Raw genomic sequence first — 8,235 nt, 5'->3', positions numbered from 1 at the left:
CAGCACATGCATGATGGGATGGGGTGGGGACCAGGAGCAAAGCCAGATCCAGAGGCCGTGAAGGAACAAGCAGGGGACTGAAGTAACTGAGTGAGAAGGAGAGAGGGGAAGAAGGGAGACAGGCAGAGAGGGAGGGAGGGAGGGAGGAAGGAAAGAAGGCAGGCAGGCAGGCTGGCTAAATACATAAATGGTGAAATGAGGGAAAGAGCAAAATTGTTTCCCAACTCTGGAGTGCCTGGCCTAGCCTGGCACAGTGGAGCCCTCAAGACCCACATGGACACAAGACACAGCCCCGCAGGTGCCCAGTGATAGCTGGCCTGACACCAGCTGGCTGGGAGTGAAGAGGACCATGGACACAGAGAGCGTCCAGCCAGGGTAAGTGGGGCTGCAGTGTCTGGGGGAGCAAAACTATGTGAGAGGGTGAGTGTGTGCCCCTGCACACGCCCAGGCACAAGTGAGGCAAGTGCTGTCACTGAGCTCTGTCATTCAGCTTTTTAAACAACAAATAATAATAATGTATAATAAATATTTTATATAAATATAGCATATAAGTAATCAATATTTACATGAATATAATATGTAAATAATAAGTACATAGATACAATATATAAATAATAAATATAAATGTAGGGCTGAGGAGATAGCTCAGCAGTGTAAGGACCTGACTGGCAAATGCAAGGTCCCTGAGTTTGATCCCCAGTACTAAAAAAAAAAAAAAGAACCTAAGTTTATAAGTATATTTTGGGGGCTGGAGAGATGGCTCAGTGGTCTAAAGCACCTACTTGGAACATGCTTGGCAAAGCACAGGGACCACGGTTCGATCCCCCAGCACCATATGCCAGCCAGCCCCGCCCCCTGGTGGGCTGAGCAGGCCACACACACACAATAAATAAATAAATAAATAAAACCATTAAAAAAAAAAGTATATTTTGGATTTTTTGAGGTAGGGTCTTGCTATGTAGTTCAGATTGGCCTTTGACTCACTGGCCTCGCACTTGCAGCAGTCCTCCTGTTTTCAGCCTCCCCCGCACTGGGATTACAGGCAGTGCCACCATGCCAGGTCACAGTGGCTGTTCTCTTGGATAGCAGTGCAGGCTGAGATTTGGAGGGTGGCCAAGGTCACCAGGCACACCGATCCACACATTCAGGGAGCACACCTGTGACAAGCTCACATGAGAATGTGGCCTGGACAAGAGAATGTGGCTTGGGGCCAGGGAGATGGCTCAGTAGAATAAGCGCTTGCCTGGCAAGCACAAAGGTCTGAGTTCAAATCCCTGGTTCCTCAAAAAAAAGGGAATGTGGCCTGCCCCCGGGGGTGGGGCAGGCGCAGCATGTGGTGCCAGGCATTGAACCCCAGTCCCAGCACTTGCCTAAGCAGGTAATATTTATATTTTTATACATTTAATGTATCTATATTTTAAATTTTGAGCTAAGATCTTTCTAAATTGCTCAGGCTGGCCTTGAACTTTTGATCTTCTTGCCTCAGTGTCCCGGATAGCTGGGCTTGCACGCGTGCTCCACCACACCCAGCCAAGGCTGTTTTCATGCTGTGTCAGGCATTGTGCCGGGGATGTCATACCATTTCATTCCGCACATTTTCACTGCATTTCTGCTAGGTGTAGGGGCCCGTGTGAGACACAGGGGCTCTTCCACCTTAATGGGGCAGGAGGGACAGAGAAAAGCAATTTTAGGGAAGGTTTATTTTTTGGTTTTGGTGCCGAGGACCCAACCTAGGAGAATAAGCAATTTAATGCATAGATGACATCATGCCCAACCATTACATCAAAGCAAACAACTGGGGAGAGGGGGCCAATGACAGGGGCAGGGTAGGCACAAGGCTGTATGTGTGGCCAAGGAAGGCCCCTCTGAGAAGGTGACCTTTGACATGAGATTGGAAGAGGAGTCTAAACATGGAGCTGAAGGTCCTGGAAGCCCGGGAGCAGGAAGGAGTGAGGATGACTCATTCAGGTGAGCAGGGTTCTGCCCCAACTTGTTACTGTCCCCACTTTAGAGACAGGAGATCCAGTGCTCAGAGAGGACAGGCAACTGGGTATATCATACAGGTAATTAGAAGTAGTTCAGGGGTTGAGGCTAAAGTCTGTCCTGAACCCAGAACCCAAGCACTTTGCCTTTGACTATAGGTTGCTATAAAGAGACAGACAGACAGACAGACAGACAGACAGACAGACACACACACACACACACACACACACACACACACACACACACACACAAATGCATGCATGCACATATACACCAATATATACCCCTCAGCACACAGGTGTACACACTGGCTCACAGTGTGTACAGACTTGCAACTAAGGGCAGGACCAGCCTAGGCAGCCTCGGATTCTTTATTTTCTTTTATTTATTCATTTATTTAGTCTTTTTGAGACAGGGTCTCACTATGTAGTCCAGGCTGGCCACAAATTTACAGCAATCTTACTGCCTCAGCCTCCCTAGTGCTGGGATTATAGGTGTATGCCTCCACACTCAGCCTTCAAATTCCAACATATTCCCTGATGCCTCGTGGGCCATTAGGAGGGCCAGATGTCACCCAGCCCAGCCTCTTGGAAACTCTGGTCCAAGAGAAGATCAAGTGGCAGGGAGAGGGTGATAGCTTCCTAAGGAAGAGGGGGAGTTCCTAAGGGGTGTGGTGTGTAGAGGTGGAGAGATGATGGAGGTTGGGGAGGACCAAAGAAGCAGAGCGAGCTGGGACTGCTGTCGGGGCACGGTGTCCAGCTGGGGACACCTGCTGAGACAGCACCTCTGCCTCCTCTCATCACCACTGGCCCACCTTAGGAGACAAGTGTCTACTGGCCACCAAAGTAGCTGGAAGTACTGAGTGTGGGCAAACCTCTTTCTCTTCTGCTTTTGGGACTGCAAAGGTGGAAGATTTGGGGCCAGGGAGATAGCTCAGTAGAATAAGCGCTTGCCTGGCAAGCACAGGGGCCTGAGTTCAATCCCTGGTTCCACAAAAAGAAAAAAAAAAAAAAAAAAAAAAAAGATGGAAGATTCTTTCATCAGTTCAAAAGGAAACCCTGTCAAAGCTGTACAAAGACATTTTCATTTCCAGATTAACTGAGGTCAGAAACTGAGAACATTCAGTGCCATGGAAGTGATGGGGAAACAGGTCCCTGGTTGCTCTGCTAGCTCAAGGTAGATAGGTACAGGCTTAATCATAGACAGCTAAGTTAGATAGAAATATTATAGACAGTCAGACAGGGCGGGACCCTTGAAGTCAGTGCAAAGGATGAAAACAAATTACAGCTGTGAGTTAAGGTCAAGGCCACCTACATGCTTTCCTGAAGGATGAACAATAATGATCAATGTTCTGGGCCGGGGAGATAGCTCAGTAGAATAAGTGCTTGCCTGGCAAGCACAGGGTCCTGAGTTCAATCCCTGGTACCGCAAAAATAAAATAAAATAAAATAAAATAAAATAAAATAAAAATGTTCTAAACATGCATCAGTCACCTGGGTGGGGCACCAAGACCTCCTGAGCTATCTCTTCAAGTTTTTGTTCTTTCCATGTACAGTGACTTGCTTCCTTATTGGGTCAGTATTACCTAAGTGACCAGACTTACACTCTGATTGGTTGCCCATAGTTTTGTCCTACTTTGTACCAACCTTGTGCATATCCTTTTTTTTTTTTTTTTTATGTGTTTAGTACAGGGTCTACAGGGTCTTGCAACACAGATCAGACTCATAGTGATCCTCCTATTTTCAGCCTCCCAAGGGCTGGGATTACAGGTGTACAGCACCACACCCAGTCTCAGTTACGTCTCAGCGCGCCCAGGGGCAGGGCCAGTATGGCACACCGGGATTGAACCCTGGTCCTTATGCCTGCCTAAGCAGGTGCTTTAGTCCTCTGAGCTATCTGGCCGGCCCACAACCTTGTGGGTTTATTTATTTATTTATTGCAGAACCAGAGTTTGAACTCAGGCCCCTTTGCTTAACAGGCAAGTGCTTATTCCACTGAGCCATCTCCCTGGCCACTTATTTTTTATTCTTTTGGTGGAACTGGGGGTTGAACCTTGTGGTTTTACTCTATCAAACTTCCTTTCAAGGGCTGGAGAGATAGAATAAGCACTTGCCTGGCAAGTGTAAGGTCCTGAGTTCAATCCCCGGTACCTTAAAGAAACAAAAAACAACTTCCTTTGAGAAGTGGGCTCATGGGCACACACTTTCTAGGTCCCCTCCTGTCTCTCTCAGGCAAGAGCTGTCTCCTGCAATCAATTTTCTGCTCTGAAACTCCATTGTTCCTTACAATTGATTCTTCGATTTTGGGGAACATGAACTCAGCATGTCAACATCTAGGGGGTCAGAAGTTATAGTATTTTCCCCCATCTCATGTGGAGGTGCTGACATCATTTCAAATCACCTTCATGAAGAGTTTGGAGAGATTCCTAGAAAAACGCAAACCATGAATCTCTGACTCAGCCACTCTGATTGCAGAACTGAGCTCAGGGCTGCTCTTTCATTCTCTCTCAGACCTCAGGCAGGTACTGCAGCACTGGTTATTACAGAAAAAAAGATGAAATCTTGCAGATCCCCAGACTCTGAAAACACCCAAAATCTTTTCTCAGATGCCTCTAGGACTCTGCCCACTGAGGTGCAAGACAGCCAGGGAACTTGGACCACTAGTGCTTATTAACATCTTCCTAATGTCCCCTGCCTTCTTTCAGTCCCTATAAAGAAGCCCACTTTGCTTTGTTCCCTACAGACAGCCTTTTTGCCCTCTGTCTGCCTGCACCCAGATACTAAACCGTATGCCGTGTTGTTCTCATAAAAGCCTGTTGAAGGGTCTCTGCCTTGTGCCATTCCTTACACAGTGCACACTCCCCAGACCTCACAATGGGACACACTCAGCTGCTGCTCACCAAGCCCTCACCATGTGCCAGGCTGCAGCAGGGGCTGGAGACTCACTGGGCACCAAGCCAGCAGGTGCCTGTCTTGGCAGAAGTTAGCAGTAAGAAGTGGAGACAAGAGCCGGGGAGATGGCTCAGTAGAATAAGCTCTTCCCTGGTTAACACAAGGGTCTGAGTTCAATCCCCAGTTCAAAAAAAAAAAAAAAAAAAGTGGAGACAGACACTAAACAAAATTTGAAAACATCCATGTAATAAACAGTAGGGGTCCGAGTCCCCTGGTGATCACCCAATAGAACTTTGCAGAGGCAAGAGATTTAATATACCTGGGTGCAGGTAGACAAAGGGCAAAATGACCATTTGTGGGGAACAAAGAAAAGCAGTGCTTTTATAGGGCTTGGAAAGGGGATTAAGTGAGGAGACCAGGCAAAGTATCCTGTAAGGTGTCAGGCAGGGGCCTCGTGTGACGACGTGTGAGAAAACATCAGTGGCCAAAGTTCCCAGGGCATCCAGTGGATGTTATCAGATGGTCTGGTGCTGGCAAAATTTTTTGCTCTGCTTTCTCTCTTCTTCCTTTTCCTCTTTTCTTCCTCTTCTTCTCCTCTTCCTCCTCCTCTTCCTTCTCCTTCCTCTTCTTCTTCTTTTATGTATTTGGTACAGGGTCTCACTACGCAGTTCAGACTCATAGTGATCCTCCTGCTTTCAGCCTCCCCAGCATTACACGCATGTGCCACAAACTGGGTCTTGGTGGCCAGCTCAGCATGCCTGGGGGCAGGACAGGTGCGGCATATGGTGCTGGGTTTTGTTTGTTTGTTTGTTTTTTTCTTCTTTTTTAAAAAAAAAAAATTATTTATTTATTGTGTGTGTGTGTGTGTGTGTGTGTGTGTGGCCAGCTCAGCCCACCAGGGGGTGGGGCGGGCTGGCATGTGGTGCTGGGGGATTGAACTGCGGTCCCTGTGCTTTGCTGAGCTTGTTCTAAGTAGGTGCTTTAGACCACTGAGCCATCTCACCAGCCCCTTTTTTTTCTTTTGAAGAACGAGGGATTGAACTCAGGCCCTTGAGCTTGCCAGGCAAGCACTTATTCTACTGAGTCGTCTCTCTGGCCCCTGTGCCCGGTTTTGAACCTTGGTCCTTGGGCTTGCCTAAACAGGTGCTTAGTCTGCTGAGCTATCTCTCCTGCTCTTTATCTCTTCTTTACAACAACCTGCCCTGTGTTTGGTGAGGTGGCAGCTGGAGGCTGCAGTTTTTGCTGAGAGTAACGTGGCTGCTGAAAAACAGACTAAGTGGTAGAACTGTTATGCCCAAGCTAAGTCTGACGATCCATAGCCGAATTCTAATAGGTATGATGATGAAAGGAACAGGGTGCTCTGGGAAAGAAGAGTATGAGTTAGTGATGGGAACATGGACACTGAATGAAGGATAGGTGACAGAGGCTAGGACTTGAGCTGGGATGCTTTACTTTAGACATCCTAGCTGGCTACGTGCACCATTCAATCCTTCCAGACTAGGGTCCCTCCACCCCACAGCTCTGACCTCAGAGGCCCTGTCCTCTTTCCTGCACCTGCCCCAGCCTGGTATTAGCTACCATCTTGGCCATCCTCATCCTGGAGCAAGAGAGAAGTCCAGAGGTAGGGCAGCTGGGGCCTGTGCATGAGCGCCAGTGCTCTTGGTCTGGATAGCCTGTGACAAAGATATCTGGCTAGAGCTGGGGTTTCTCTAGGGGTGGGGTGCTGAGTAACAGATCCAGTAGAACTAACCTGCCTCCAGGCTTGTAACTCAGTTAGTGGCTACAATTCAAATCCAGATTAGGATGGGCGGAGGTGAGTGCCTCGCCAGTGTGCCAGGGTGAAATGTGGGGCCAGAATGAAGGGTCAGTGGGGTGCAGAGATCAGGACCCAGACCACATCCAATGTTTCAGTTGCCCTGGAGGCCAGTGTCAGGCAGCAGAGCTCAGCCTGATATAGGGCATATGATATATAAGCACCAAACAAACCAAATAATGTAGGGGGTATAATTTCCAACTTGCCAGATGTCTGAAATGCCAAATTCATTTTCCTTAAAATTGATGAATGAACCCTAGGAACAATAGAGATTAAGAGTAGGAAGAATTTATTGAGAGAAAACAAGCTTCTCAGATGGACAGAAGGGATCCCAGAAAACGGGTTACCCACGGACCCCACTCCTCAAGGGTGTTTTATGCTGCATCTTGCATAGTTCAATGTTCCCAGGGAAAAAATGGCTAGGGGTTGAAGAAAAGAAAAGAGAGAAAGGCTGGGGTCAGGTGGAGCCTTCTCTCTGGAAGGAAAAGGAACTGCCCAAGGACTGTAGAGCTTTTATTTACACACCCAGGAGGCAGATGGCAATTTCAACCTCTCTACCCAGCAACCACTTTGCAAACTGGAACAGCTTGCTTCCCTGGCTCTAAGAGCTCCCCTTGTTCTGGGGTGGGCTTTGTCTTACCCCATAGGTGTGATTGATTTTCAGCTTCAGCTGCTCTCTAGTTTCATTGAGGAAAGCCACAAGGTGAGGCAGGTTCAAGGTGGGACAAAACTGTAGTCAACTAATATTACAAATATAGTCGCTAGGTAATATTGATTAAATGGGGATCAAATGGGAAAGCAAGTTGCATAGCCAGCATGCGTGGAATGAAACAAGGATTTTCCAGGAGGGAATGATCATTTAAGGTGACTGATGCTTATTTAGAATATCACCACTGTTGTTAATCCCTAGGGAAGATATATGAATGTGGACATCCCTCTTTGTCCTGAGGCCCATCCTGCAGAGAATGCACCTCTACCCACGGTTGTCTTCTGCACAGACTTCTGGAGGGCCCAGCTTGTCTGACTGCCTATAATCTTTCTAAATAACTTAGTTGTCTAAGATAAGTCTATGACTAGAAGCGAAGATCAAGGCTCAGTCTAGGATGCTGGCCTAGTCTTCTGCTCCAAGAAGGGATTGTGGATGGAGTGGGCTTTGGGCTGCTGAGGAGCACCTTCCAGTCTCAGGAAGCCTAAACCTCTTAGCACCTTGCCCCAGCCTTTCCTTGGGTCCTTGCCACTGCCGGGTCACTCCCTGAGGTCACTTCAGTGTCTTCTGAGGCCAAAGGGAGCAGGATGGGGTGGAAGCTGGGGCAGAGCTGTGTCTAGCCCAGAGGGCACCTTGCACAAGGGTTTCTGATGCAACTTGCTGGACAGAGAGGCAGCTTTGCTCAGAAAGGGGAGGGCTGGGCAGAGGCCAGGCCTGAACTCCAGAATCCTTTCCTCCTCTGGCCTCTGGACTAGCAGAGAGCAGGGGGTCAACCAGAAGAAAGTAGGGCAGTGAAATGACTCAGCAACAACTCCAATCTTTTTTTTTTTTTTTTTTTTTTT

At 48.0% G+C, this 8,235-nt stretch overlaps 1 protein-coding gene across 1 annotated transcript in view; it reads left to right on the top strand.

Annotated features, from left to right (window-relative positions):
- The window catches only part of Trib3 (tribbles pseudokinase 3), a 20,250-nt gene continuing 12,015 nt past the window's right edge, over positions 1-8,235 (top strand). The window contains exon 1 of the mRNA XM_023714936.1: positions 1-375. The gene's annotated coding sequence lies outside the window, so the exon portion shown is untranslated. The remainder of the gene's footprint in view (positions 376-8,235) is intronic.

Source organism: Octodon degus, unplaced genomic scaffold, assembly GCF_000260255.1.
Source record: "Octodon degus isolate 3935 unplaced genomic scaffold, OctDeg1.0 scaffold00037, whole genome shotgun sequence".
Taxonomy (NCBI): domain Eukaryota; kingdom Metazoa; phylum Chordata; class Mammalia; order Rodentia; family Octodontidae; genus Octodon; species Octodon degus.
Note: the sequence above shows the minus strand (reverse complement) of the source record. Positions and strands in the feature narration are given on the sequence as shown.